Source organism: Spermophilus citellus (assembly GCF_964194105.1).
Source record: "Spermophilus citellus genome assembly, chromosome: 2".
Taxonomy (NCBI): domain Eukaryota; kingdom Metazoa; phylum Chordata; class Mammalia; order Rodentia; family Sciuridae; genus Spermophilus; species Spermophilus citellus.
Window position 1 is genome coordinate 225,423,856 of NC_138183.1, and position 14,874 is coordinate 225,438,729.

Sequence of the window (14,874 nt, forward strand, 5' to 3'; positions counted from 1 at the left end):
AATTTATTTCTCACAGTATTGGAGGCTGGAAATCCCAGATCAAGGTTTTCGTTGGACATTTGGTTTTTCCTGAGGCCTCTCCCCTTGGTTTGCAGATGGCTGCCTTCTGGCTGTGTCCTCACGTGCCCCCTTTTTTGTGTGCACACATCCCTGGTGTTTCTTCCTCTTCTAATAAGGACAGCACTTATATGGGATTGGGGTTTTTCCCTTATTTAACCTTAATTGCCTCTTTAAAAACCTCATCTCCAAATACAGTCACATTGGAGCTTCAACATAATAATTTGGGGGGACACAGTTCAGGCCATAAAACATCTAAGTTTGTGTTAGCACACAATTTTTAATTATTTTTAAATTATTTAATATTATTTAATATTAATATTTAATATATTTTAATTATTCCTTAAAAGTCTTTTTTACTTCTATAAGGTCAATAGTAATGTCCTCTTTTTTATTTCTGACTCTAGAAACTTGAGTCTTTTTTTCATTAATCTAGCTAAAGACTTGCTAATTTTGTTTATCTTTTCAAAGAACCAGCTTTTGGTGTTATTAATTTTCTCTATTATTCGTTTCTCCTCCCTCTACCCCTCCTCCCACCCTAGGCCAAGGATCAAAACCAGGGCCTCTAGCACGCCAGGCAATCCACTCCTGATCCATACCTCCATCTTCTAATTTTTCTTTCTTTTTACTTTTTTTTTTTTGGGGGGGGGTATTGGGGAATGAACTCTGGGGCACTTGACCACTGAGCCACATCCCCAGCCCTATTTTGTATTTTATTAGAGACAGAGTCTCTCTAAACTGCTTAGCGCCTTGCTAATTTGCTGAGGCTGGCTTTGAACTCACAATCCTCCTGCCTTTGCCTCCTGATCTGCTGGGATTACAGGTATGTGCCACTGCACCTAGCTCTTTTTGCTGGTTTTTACTTTAGCTTGTTCTTCTTCTTTAAGTACCTTAAGGTAGAAGATTAGGTTATTGATTTGAGCTCTTTCTTAATATAGGCATTTAAAGCTGAAATTTTACCTCTAAACATTGCTTTCACAACATCCCCAAAATGTTGGCAGCATTGTGGTCAGAGAACATTTATTTTGAATAACTTCTGTTCCTTTAAATGAATTAGATTTCTTTTATTCTCTAGAGTATCCTAGAGAATGTTCCACATGAATTTGAGAAGAATGTATATTCTGTTGTTGGATGAAGTGTCCTATAGATGTCTGTTAGGATAGTTAGTTTTGCTCTTCTGTCTAGTTGTTCTATCCCTATTTATTTACATATTTATTTTTGGTACTGGGGGTTGAATCTAGAGGTGCTTAACCACTGAGGCTGCATTCCCACCCCTTTTTTTTTTTTATTTTGAGACTGGGTTCACTAAATTACTTAGGGCCTGGCTAAGTTTCTAAGGCTGGCTTTGAACTTGCAGTTCTTCTGCCTCAGCCTCCGAAGCAGCTGGGATTACAGGCATGTGCCAGCAAAATGTTGCTTTTTCTTACTGCTTTCAAGATTTTCTCTTTGTCTTAAGCCTTTCACCATCTTTTTCTCTGATTTATTTGTGGAGCTCTTTTTGTGAATTCTACTTCTAATTCACTAGCTCCCTAAATGTATACATTGTTTTTTGAGTACATTTAGGAAGTCTTCTCCATTATTTCTTCAAATAGTTTTTCTATTCCTTTTCTTTTGGTATTTCTATTACATGTATGTTGCTGTACTTAATAGTGCTCATATTTCTCTGAGGCTGTCTTTATACCTCTGTTCTTCAGCTTACATAATCTATTGATTTATTTTCAAGTTTACTTATTTTTCTGCCTGTTCAGATATGCTGTTGATCCACTCTATTTTGTTTCAGCTATTGTATTTTTCAACTTCAGAATTTCTCCTTGGTTCTTCTTATTGTTGTTTCTGTTTTTAACTTTGATCTACTTAGGATAATACAGATATTCTGTATTTAACGAAACATTGTCGTTGTGTCTTCCTTCTCTTCTTTAACCGTAACTCCCTGTAGTTCTGTGAACATGATAATAAAAGCTTCTTTGAAGTCTTTTTCTGGTAAATCTGACATCCAGTCCTTCTCCTAGACAACTTAGGTTGCCTGCTTCTTTTTTCAGAGTATGAGTCATATTATCCTGTTTCTTTGCATTTTTCAAAAGTTTCTGTTAGAAACTAGATGTTTTAGGTATTACATTGTAGCTTGTAGTAACTCAGAGTCCTGGTGCCTACCACTTTCTGGGGCTTATTATTATTTGTTTGTTGTTGTGGTTGTTGTTGTTTAGTGACTGGCTAGATTGTTTTAGGGATGTCTTCTCCACTTCCACTCCCAGTGTGGAGCCTCTGGTGTTGCTTCTCAAGCAAATGTGGTTATGCCTGAGATGACAGAGGCTAGGCAAGGTGCTCTGCCTTGCTTTTAGAGACCACTTTTGGGTGTTGAACTCCATTAATTACTGTTGGATTGCTCTATTATTTTCAACGATGCCTGGGGCATAAATTGTCCTAGGAACTAATCCATTCAAATCTCATTTAAAGGAAGAGTCTCTGAGGTCACTATTTGATATTTAGTCTAACCCAGGAGACCTCTTCCTAGATTTCTTATTTCTGGTTATCTTCTAAAAACTAGCCAGACCACGGTTTAGCCTGTATCTTGAGTTTCCTACCTATTTCCTTACCACAACCTGTGAGTGCCCGTAGGCTTTATCTTCTTTACTTTCTGTTGAAGTAGTAGTGGTAGTTGTTATTGTTTTTAGTGCTAGGATTCCCATTCTCTTGCAATGCTAAACTAGTTGCATCCCTAACCCTTTTTATTTTACTTTGAAACAGGGTCACGTGTATATCATTGCTGTGCTGGCCTGGAATTTGATATTGTCCTCCAGAGTAGCTGGGATTACAGGTGGGTGTCACTGAGCCCAGCAGTCATTATTTTTATGAACTGATTTTTCCCTTTAGGCAAAATCCCTGAACCCAGGTTCAAGATGTGGGATAGAGGGTGGAGAGCACAGTCATGACAAACTTCTGAGTGACATTTGCCCACTGGGCCTGGAATAATTAGTTAGAGGGGGGAAGCAGCACAGTGGGGGAGGGGGGGAACTAATGGCTTGCTTTTCCTGGCATAGAAATTCTGCTTTATAAGCCAAGGGGAAAATGGTCAGAGCCCCAGTATTCTCAACATGTTTCACCCAAAGTAGAACCCCCACCTGAGTGGAGTTCAGAAGAAGGGAACCTCACCTCTCAGCCATACCCACTTAGGACTTAGCCTCACAACGGGTAGTTGGTGCTGGATGAGCAATGTTGATATCTTCCATGCAGAAGTCCAGAGCAGAGTCTCTGCTGAGTTGGGAATAGGAAGAAAGGAGGAGTCTTAGTTTAAGACTCTCACCTTTCTTTTTTTTTTTCAGGGAGAGGGCTACCAAGGATTGAATTTAGGAGCACTCAACTACTGAGCCACATTCCCAGCCCTATTTTGTATTACTGAGTTGCTTAGTTCCTTGCTGTTGCTGAGGCTAGCTTTGAACTCACAATCCTCCTGTTTCAGCCTCCTAAGGAACTAGGATTACAGATGTGCGCCACCACACCAGGCAAGATTCTCAGCTTTCTTACCCAATTTTCATACATTTTTTTTTTACCACCATTTGACTCAGTTATCCCACTTCTCAGTTTATATCCAAAGGACTTAAAAACAGCATACTATAGTAACATGGCCACATCAATTTTTATAGCACCTCAATTCAAAATAGCTAAGCTAGGGAACCAAACTAAGTGCCTTTCAACAGATAAATGGATAAAGAAAAGGTGGTATATACACAATGGAATATTACTCAGCCATTAAGAAGAATGAAATTATGGCATTTGCTGATAAATGGTTGGCACTGGAGAATATCATGCTAAGTGAAATAAGCCAATCCCCAAAAAACAAAATTTGAAGGTTCTCTCTGATATGTGGATGCCAACACACAATGAGGGAGACTGGGGAGGGGAATAATAGGAGTCCATTGGATTAGACAAAGGGGAATGAAGGGACAGGAGTGGGGAGGAGAATAGGAAGGACATAACTTTCCTATGTTCATATATGAATACATGACCAGTGTAATTCATATCATGTACAACCACAAGAATGGGATCCTAATTAGAGTAAGTTACACTATGTGTGTGTATGTATGTGTGTGTGTGTGTGTATATATATATATATATATATATATATATATATATATATATATGTCAAAATACACTCTACTGTCATGTATATCTAAAAAGAACAAGCAAAGAAAATTGTTGTTTACCCTTAAGACCAGAGGCATTACATAGTTGTTTTCCATAAAATGATTTTACCATGTTCACTGGAGAATAGTCAGTGGCATGATGGAAGTCAATCTTCAGCTGTCATTGCCATCAGACAGGGTTTGCAGGGGTTTCCCAGAAGAGAGAAAGGGACCTTAGCTCAGCCTTTGCAGGCTCTTGATATGCATCGCTGAATTAAATTTCAGGACATGTCAAAAAAAGGCATAAGCAGGGCTTTATTCAGGAAAAGTAAGGAAAAAATACTCAAGGGACAGAGAATGTGAGCCACCTCCAGTGTGAGGTATGTTTTTGGGGTCTCAGGCTCCTCTTCTTTGTTTTCTTTTGGTACTGGGGATTGAGTGAGGGGTGCTTAACCACTGAGCCATATCCCCAGCCCCTTTTATTTATTTATTTTTATTTGGAGACAGGGTCTTGCTAAGTTGCTCAGAGTCTTGCAAAGTTACTGAGGCTGGCTTTGAATTTATGATCCTCCTGCATTGGCCTCCAGAGCCACTGGGATTACAGGCATCCACCACCAAGCCTGGCTCCGGTTCTTGTTTAAAGGAAACCTTTTAAATGATGAGCTGAGGGGTATGTGGGAGTGGCATCAGTCTGATACACTCAATTCTTTTGATCATGGAACACAGCATGGTTATAGTATTCTGGTTCTTTTCAGGATCTTTAGGTTGACATTATCTAGTTAATGCATAACACATGGCATGTATCCCTGACAGAGCTCTCTGCAATATTTTTTCCCATTGGCCTTATTTAATTAGTCTAAAGAGAATATATTGTATAAGCTAGCAACCTATGTAGGCATTAATTAACTGGATTCACAAACCTCTAAAACTTATGGACCTTTTAAGAATTCAGACCTGAAGAAAAACAGGTCTGGGGAGCAGGTCTGGGAAGCCTTCAGAGTTACTATTACAGATTCTTTTCCCTCCCACAGTATCCTTCCTACCCATCCTTATTCTAGCCTACCTCATTATGGCTTTAAAAATGTGATTTAAAAAATATTTATTTTTTAGCTGTAGTTGGACACAACACCTTTATTTCACTTGTTTATTTTGTTATGTGATGCTGAGGATCGGACCCAGGGTCTTGCACGTGCGAGGCGAGCACTCTACCTCTGAACTACAACCCCAGCCCTTAAAATGTTTTTTTTTTTTTTAATGCAAAAAAAAAAATACAATGGTTTATGTTTAAGTGTAAGGGTCTTTACACCATGTCCGTGTGTGATAAAAATAACAATTCTAATAATTATAAATAATAAATTAATATGAACAGTATATAATTTAAATGTAATAAAAATAATAAATTTTCATGTTCATGTTTTTGGTGGTATTATTATAACATAAAAGGAAATACATATTTCTTTTATCTTTTATTTTTCCCTTGGTCCTTACTTTCATGTTCCATTTTTATTGTACATACATATAATACTTATAAATATTAATCTTAATAGGGTCTGATTTTTTATATCAGAGAACATCATCATCTTTTTCCCTCATTAGGAACTAAGAATTTGTTGAAATAAACACATTGACATAGTTAAGATCTTTAAAAAATATATTGAGACCACAGAAAAGTGATTTACTAAGTACACTGTATCCAGTTCTTCAATGAAAAGAACAGTGTCGTCATTGGATCAAGAACTTTTTGTTTTGAACTTTGAAGTTCCTACCTAACAGCCCCGTCATTGTTGACCTATTTATACATGCTGTAAGTGTTCATGCCCAAAGTGCTATGAGTGTGCTTTATTAAAGAAAGGAGATGATTAGCTAAGTGAGTACAATTTACTATTTCCTTTTGGCATATAAATACATTAACTTCTCAATTCAATCCATTAGAAACACTTAGTTTTTGGCTAACTGGAAAAGAATATTTGTAAACCGTTACCTTGTTTATTAATCCAGTAAGCCCCATTGTCTCAGATATAGGACACCTATAAAAACTTAAATTGAACAACAGATATAAAACTTATGGTGATTTTAAAATTAAATATTGTTTTTAGAGTTTTATTCTTTTGAGAAAAGTAATAGGTGAATGATTAGAGCATTTGAAAAAATATAGACTTCATGTATATATGAAAACATATATAAAGAATACATAAGTTCTAGATTTTTATTTATTTATTTATTTATTTATTTGGTACTGCTGAAGTCAAGGGTCCTTAACCACTGAGAAACATCCCCAGCCCTTTTTTATATTTTGAGACAGGGTCTCAATAAGTTGCCTAGGGCTTCACTAAATTGTTGAGACTAGCTTTGAACTTGCAATCTTCCTGCCTCAGCTTCCCAAGCTGCTGGAATTACAAGAGTGTGCCACCATGCCCAGCTAGATTTTGGTTTCTAACCTATGTTAATGCACCTGTGTCAATTTCATTGAAATATTCACAGAATTAAAAACTTGGGGATTAATGAGTTAAGGAGCCACTCACTATACATAAGGTACTCTGCTTCTGAGATATTTACAGCAATAGACTAAGATGATGATAGTTCAAAAATGATAATTAACTAGTAGTAAGAAGTACAAATAATTTGTTCTGGATACCAGGGCCATCCTTTCTTTTCAGTACTTTAATAGTGCTTCATAGCTTGATATTCAATCTCATTTAAGGTAGCTACTGTTAGCCTACTTAATAGATGAGGAAACTAGAGAAATTAAGTGCATAACTTATAGCTATACAGTAGAGCTGAGTTTTGAGTACAAGTCTTTTGACTCCATAGCTCATGTTCTTAGCAATGGAAAATTTAAGGTCCTTAATTCAGTGTTAGACACATTTGATAAACTCTATGAATATGTGTTCAAATTACAAGTACCTAGCATTGAGAAAGTTTGATAATATGTAACAGGAAATGCTATTGACAACAACAGACCAATCTCTGGAGACATATTTTACACTTTTATTATTATACTCTTCTTATTAGAATTTTATGTTCAAATAAAAGGGATCAAAATTTTACAATGAACATATCCCAGAGACATCTCTCAAATACCACTTACTGAGCACATATATTTCAAAGTTATCACTATGCCACTGGTATTGACTGCTTTTAAGACAAAAGATTCACAAAATACTGTTTTTTAATTAAAATATAATTCACATGCTATAAAATTCCCCTTTAATGTCTACAGTGAAGCTGGCCCAAGTGCAGTGCTGTTTACAACTAAATGATCACAACCAGTTACAGATTTCTTTGTTCCTTCTCCATTTCCACAGATTCACTTGGCTAGACTTATTAATAAATAAATAAAAATGAAGTGTACAATTCAGTTGCTTTTAGTATATTTACAAGAGAACATTTTCTCTTTTTTGGTACCAGGGATTGAATCCAGGGGCGCTTAACCACTGAACCACATCCCCAGCCCTTTTTTATTAATTTTTTTAAAAAATTTGAGGCAGGATCTCACTAAGTTGCTGAGGCTGGCTTTGAACTTGCAATCCTCCTGCTTCAGCTTCCTGAGCTGCTGGAATTACAGGTGTGCGTCACTGAACCCAGCTCTTTTTTAAAAAAAATTTTATTCTAATTTGTTACATATAACAGTGGAATGCATTACGATTCATATTACACATATAGAGCACACTTTTTAATATCTCTGGTTGTATACAAAGTATATTCACACCATTCATGTCTTCATATGGGTACTTTGGATAATGATGTCCATTTCATTCCACCATCATTTCTAACCCCATGCCTCCTCCCTTCCCCTCCTACCCCTCTGTCCTATCTAGAGTTCATCTATTCCTCCCATGCCCCCCTTTCTACCCCACTATGAATCAGCCTCTTTATATCAGAGAGAACATTCGGTATTTGGTTTTTTGGGATTGGCTAACTTCACTTAGCATTATCTTCTCCAACGCTATCCATTTGTCTGCAAATGCCATGATTTTATTCTCTTTTATTGCTGAGTAATATTCCATTGTGTATATATACCATATTTAAAAAAATTCATTCATCTACTGAAGGACACCTAGGTTGGTTCCACAATTTAGCTATTGTGAATTGTGCTTCTATAAACATTGATGTGGCTGTGTCCCCGTAGTATGCTGTTTTTAAGTCCTTTGGGTATAGACCAAGGACAGGGATAGCTGGGTCAAATGGTGGTTCCATTTCCAGTTTTCCAAGAATTCTCCATACTACTTTCCATACTGGCTTCACCAATTTGCAGTCCCACCAGCAATGTAGGAGTGTGTCTTTTTCCCCACATCCTCGCCAACACTTATTGTAGTTTGTATGCATAATAGCTGCCATTCTGACTGACATGAGATGAAATCTTAGAGTGGTTTTGATTTGCATTTCTCTATTTGATAGAGATGATAAACATTTTTTCATATATTTGTTGATTGTTTGTATATCATCTTCTGAGAAGTGTCTGTTCAGGTCCTTGGCCCATTTATTGATTGGGTTATTTGTTTTTTTGGTGTTTAGCTTTTTGAGTTCTTTATATGCCCTAAAGATTAGGGCTCTTTCTGATGCATGAGGGGTAAAACTTTGCTCCCATTCTGTAGGCTCCCTATTCACCTCATTGATTGTTTCTGAAAGGAAACGTTTTAATTTGAATCCATCCTATTTATTGATTCTTGATTTTAATTCTTGTGCTATTGGAGTCTTATTAAGGAAGTTGGGACCTAATCCCAGACAATGGAGATTAGGGGCTACTTTTCTTTTCTATTAGATGCAGAGTTTCTGGTTAAATTCCTAGGTCCTTGATCCACTTTGAATTTTGTGCATGGTGAGAGATTGGGGTTTAATTTTATTTTGTTGCATATGGATTTCCAGTTTTCTCAGCACCATTTGTTGAAGAGGCTGTCTTTTCTCCAATGTATGTTTTTGGCACCTTTGTCTAATATAAGATAACTGTAATTATGTGGGTTTGTCTCTGTGTCCTCTATTCTGTACCATTGGTCTACCAGTCTATTTTGGTGCCAATACCATGCTGTTTTTGTTACTACTCTTAAGGTCTAGTATAGTGATTCCACCTGCTTCATTCTTCTTGCTAAGGATTGCTTTAGCTATTCTGGGTCTCTTATTTTTCCAGATGAATTTCATGACTGCTTTTTCTATTCATACCCAACTCTTATATTGTGGTGCTGGGATTTAACCAAATGGGAACTCTATCGCTGAGCTACATCCCCAACCTTTTTATTTTTTATTTTGAGACAGGATCTCACCATGTTGCCCAGGCTAGCCTCAAACTTGAGATGCTCCTGACTTGTTGGGCTCACAGCATGCACCACCATACCTGGCTTTAACATATATTTTAAATTGGTATATATTTTTTAACATAGGGAGAAATAGTAGTTCAATATCCTGTTAAGCCATTGCAGTACCCTGATTGCTTTCTATTAAATCATCTGATAAATAGCAGAAATAATGATTTTAGCAAAAATTGCTATTTGTTCAAAACAAATGCTGTAGTAATTACAACAATATGGTGCTGGCATCAAGTCAGACATGTAGACCAATGGAACAGAAGAGTGAACACAGAAGTAAACCCTCAAGTATATGGTACAATGACTTTTTTTTTTTTTTAAAGAGAAAGTGAGAGAAAGAGAGGGAGAAAGAGAGAATTTTAATATTTATTTTTTAGTTATCGGCAGACACAACATCTTTGTATGTGGTGCTGAGGATCGAACCCGGGCCGCACGCACGCCAGGCGAGCGCGCTACCGCTTGAGCTACATCCCCAGCCCTACAATAACTTTTTTAAAAAATATTTTTTAGTTGTCAATGGACCTTTATTTTTATCTTTTTATATGTGGTGCTGAGAATTGAACTCAGTGCCTCACATATGCCAGGCAAGTGCTCTAACACAGCTATAATCCCAGCCTTTGGTATAATGACTTTTGACAAGTGTGCCAAACCACACTGTAGGGAAAGACTCTTAAACAATGTTTAGAAAGCTAGCTCCTCACTTTATACCATATGCAAAATTAATTCAAAATGGATTGCTGACATAAATGTATGACCTAAAACATAAAATTCTCAAAAAACTAAAACAAAACAAAACAAAACTTTACAAGAAGAACAGAAACGAAAACATTTATAAAACTCCTGGCTGGGCATGGTGGTGCATGCCTGTAATCCCAGTGGCTTGGAAGACTGAGACAGGAGAATCGAGAATCGTGAGTTCAAATCCAGCTTCAGCAACAGTGAGGTGCTAAGCAATGTTGAGAGCCACAGTTTAGTGAGAATGACGCCTGAGGTGAGGCAAAGAACCTCATCCCCCCCACTGGCACCAAGGCCAAATTTGGGGGCCAACAGAGGTGAGGCAAAGAACCCCCCCACTGGTGTATGGCTGTATGCTGGACCGGTAGCCAATGACGGGTAAGATCCAATTACAATGGTACCAACCTAAGACAGGAGGCTGATGCCTTAAGGTCAGCTCATCCGATGACAGGTAAGGACCATATGTAATATTGGACAACCTAAGACAGGCACGGTCCCTAAGCCACATGCTTGATGTTTAATTAAACAGAAGGGGGGAGATGTTGAGAGCCACAAGTTTAGTCAGAATGATGCCTGGCATTTTTGCCAGAGGGAATGGTTGAAAGGTGACCCTGCTCCGGGATGAGGGTGGCTTTTCCTCGTCACTCACTCCCGAGTGTCCCGAGTGTCCTGGGGCTCCCCATACAGGCCACCAAATGCCGCAGTCTGGCTGGGCACAAAATAACCGAGCTGCCACAAAGCCTTGTAGGTTCAAACAGCAACTTTTTATTCCCCAAACTCTCACCGGCACTCTACACACACTTCCTGGGAACACACTGCCTCCACCGGGCTCTGCACGCCAATTCTCTCAGAACCCCACGAGAACTCAAAAAGTAGTGGGCAATGAGGCAGCAGGATCCGCCCTAATCTGGGAGCCACCCTAATCCCGGAGCAGGGTCACCTTTCAACCATTCCCTCTGGCAAAAATGCCAGGCGTCACTCTGACTAAACTGTGGCTCTCAACAAAGCAACTCAGTGAGAGTCTGTCTCTAAATAAAGATACAAAATTGGGCTGGGGATGTGGCTAAGTATTTGAGTACCTCTGAGTTCAATCCCCACTACCATCAATCATTCTATCTATCTATCTATCTATCTATCTATCTATCTATCTATCTATCTCCTGGAAGAAAACAAGGGGAAAGCTTCTTGACACTGTCCTCGGCAATGTTTTTTTTGTATATGACACCAAAAACACAGGCAAACAAAAGCAAAAATAGATGAATGGGATTACATCAAACTTAATGACTTCCTCACATCAAAGGAAATAATTATCAGAGTGAAAAGCCAATCCTGGAGGAGGGTTATGATTTCTAATTGTAAAGTATATAATGGAATAAAAATTGCAATTTACAAATCTGATAAAGATAATATTCCAACTATATGAAGAAGTACAACTTAACAATAACAGTCCAACTAAAAAGTGGGCAAAAGACCCAATCAGATATTTCTCCAAAAAATATATACAAATGGCCAACAAGCATATGAAAAGATGCTCAACATCACTAATCATTAAAACAATGCAAATTTGTTAAAAAAGGAAAAGCAGAACAAGTGTCAGCAAGAATGTAGAAAAATTGAAACTTTTGCGCAATACTGGTGGGGATATGGAATGACAAGACATCAGGGAAAACAGTATGGAGGTTCCTCAAAAAACTTAACACAGAATTGCCATATGATTCAGGAATCTCACTTCTTGGGAAAAGTGATTTTTTCCCCAATGGTAGAGATCCAAGTCAAGACTCCCTGCATGCTAGACAAGCACTCTACTACTGAGCTACGACCCAGCCCTTAAAGTCGAATCTTGAAAAGATATTTGCACACTTACAAGCATTGCAGCATTAGTTACAGTAGTCAAGAGATGGAAGCAGCTCAAATACTCATTGGTAGACGAATGGATAAAGAATGTGATATGTTCCTACGATGGAATACTGTTCAGGCTTTTTTAAAAAAGAAGATGGAGATGGGCACAGTGATGTGTGCCTGTGCCTGTAGTCCCAGCTATTGGGGAGGCTGAGGCAAGTGGATGGCTTGAACCTAAGAGTTAGAGGCCAGCCTGGGCAACCTTAAAGCTTTGGACTGAAAAAAAAAATTATAAAGCAATAAAATAAAACATCTCTGGGAGTGTGGTATAGTTCAGGGGTACAGCGCTTGCTTAGCATGAGCAAGGTGCTGGTTGGGTCCCTAGAACTCAAAAAGAAAGAAAGAAAAGGAAAGGACAAAACAAAATAATTTTTTTCTTTCTTTACTTTGTTTCACTTATCACTGTTTACATTGCTAGGAAACAGAAGTGGGTTTTTTTTAGGGCAGTACCAGAACAGATTAGTGAATCATAAACTTTCTGTTCTGTTTCCTACATTCAGACAATTTGATTTTAGGCCAGTTTTGATCAAGTGAAATTCTTCCCAAGTGCTAAACAAACTGATTTGATACACCTGTTTGACAAATAACAATAAATTTAATTTTAAAGTCTGTAAGTGATTAAAAAGACATTGCAAAAAATTACAACTTGGGTGCATGGTGCTGATAGTTTTTTGTTTAATTTTGGCTGTTTGTTTGAACTCAGGGGCACTTAACCACTGGGATCTATCCCCAGCCCTTTTTTATTTTGAGACAGGGTCTCCTTAAGTTGCTGAGGCTTCCTTTTGAATATGTGATGTTCCTGCCTCAGCCTCCCAAGTCACTACAATTACAGGCATGTGCTACCACACCTAGCTCTGATAGTTATAGTACATGAAGAAAGAAAAAAGGTCAAAGGCTGCACGACTGTGCATCAGGTTGATCCGAAAGGGATGAAAACTTCCTTTCACATTATAAACTGACTGTGATACTTGTTAGTTTTGAGAGGAATACTTTCAGTGCTTCCTAAACATTAAATTTACAAAAGTATTAAGCTGATGTGTGTGTATGTGTGTTTCTAGTGTTGGGGTGCAAACATAGGGCCTTGCACATGTGGGGCAAGCATTCAACCACTGAGCTACACCCCCAGCCTGAAGGTGATTTTTTTTTTTTAAACTCTGGATTTCAATGAAGACAACAAGCAAAAGTATCCACTACATGCCTATACTACACAGATATTAAAAGAAACCTGAGAGGTTAAAGTATGCTCCCTGCCCTGGACAATATTTCAATTTTGTTAGGCACTCAAGATGTATTTGTGCTGAAATAATTAGAAAGTAAATATACAACTGGGGACTGAATAGTACATTTGAATAAGTGCCATATATTATAGAGGGAATGTATCAGGCAACCTTGAAAAACATGTGATGAAGAAGTAGGATAGGAAAGGGGTTAGTCCACCAGGTTGCATTAAACATAGGCAGAGAAGAGAATCCTAGTATTCCAGATGGGGTAGGCAAGGATAGCAAAAGCTAGTAGAAAATTCGTTGAAATGTTACATAAAGTATCAAAATGGTCACTTAGGTCACCTGCCTTTTTCAAAAGGCTAAGATTTATTTTCCACAACAGGGCCACATTTTTCCCCCTCCTAACCAGTACAACTACACAGTATTCATTTAGTCATGCAGGGTGGGAAAGACTAAAGTTAACTGGTGTACTGGGAGACTGAAATTTGTCCCGAGTTGAATCTTCTCTGTGAACAGCAGACAACGGAGAAGTTACAAAGAAAATTCCCTGAACAGAAGTGGGAACGGGTTTTATATCCACCAGGGGGAGACCACATTAAAAGGTGCCAGCAGAGTTGGCAACCTTTTCTAACGCTTTTTTTCCCTTTTCTAACGCAGCAATTATCCCTCATGTCCCACCCACTAAACCTAAGTCCCTAAGGTCACAGCTTCTTACTATGTATTCTCTGAAACAACTACATGTAAGATATTTTTCTAACAAGCAACGAACTTCCATTTAAATACCATGCTAATTTATACCCAGACCCCACACACGCATCCTCCTGTTAATTTAATGTGTACCAAACGTAGAAAATCACTGCAAAAAGCAAGTATCTGGCCATTGGGTTATTGGTCTTTTAGGTCATCTTTTCAGAGGTGCTCCAGCACTGAACCCCTGGATTTCCAGCCTCAACTTCCCAAGTAACTAGGGTGCTTTCCTTCAAGAGCCTTTCCTCTCCTTTCCTGTCTTCGCTCTAACCCTTCTTTTCCCACAGCAAACCAGGTCCCAATTCACCTGACCCTGAGTTACTTTGGAATCAACACAGATTCCTTTGGCAGCCAGCCCCAAGGTCTTTAGTTGCTGCCCTCCTGTGACCTCTAGACATTGCTCTCCTGAGTCAGGAGGATTTATTTGTTCTTAACAGGGAGGGGATGCATGAAAAACTCAATGCATTTATTACCATGACGTAATCTTAAGCATTTATATTCCAGGCCCAATTGCTAAGTGCGGAACATGGATTGGTTCGTGTAAACCTCAGAAAAAGTTCGGTGAAGCGGGTACTAATTACTACTCCCGGGTCCCAGGTGAGGACACTGAGGCACAGGGCAGTGAAGCACTTGCTGGATCCTCGAGGCAAGGCACTGCGCAATGTGCTTTGAATCTAGCTGGTCTGGGCCGTAGCTCAGGGCCGGCGCGGATTCGCAAAGATCCGCCTAGTGAAACGCTTTACCTGGCCGCGGCTTTCTCGGTGGCCGGCCCGAGGCGTCTTGTGCTGAGGC

General features: G+C 38.6%; 1 long non-coding RNA gene across 1 annotated transcript in view; it reads right to left on the reverse strand.

Moving 5' to 3' along the window:
- The window catches only part of LOC308641398, a 45,869-nt gene extending 31,021 nt beyond the window's left edge, over window positions 1-14,848 (reverse strand). The window contains exons 1-2 of the long non-coding RNA XR_014020450.1: window positions 14,826-14,848; window positions 3,225-3,309 (exon numbers count right to left, since the gene is read on the reverse strand). This is a non-coding gene — a long non-coding RNA (uncharacterized lncRNA). The remainder of the gene's footprint in view (window positions 1-3,224; window positions 3,310-14,825) is intronic.
- Between the last annotated feature and the right edge of the window lie 26 nt (window positions 14,849-14,874).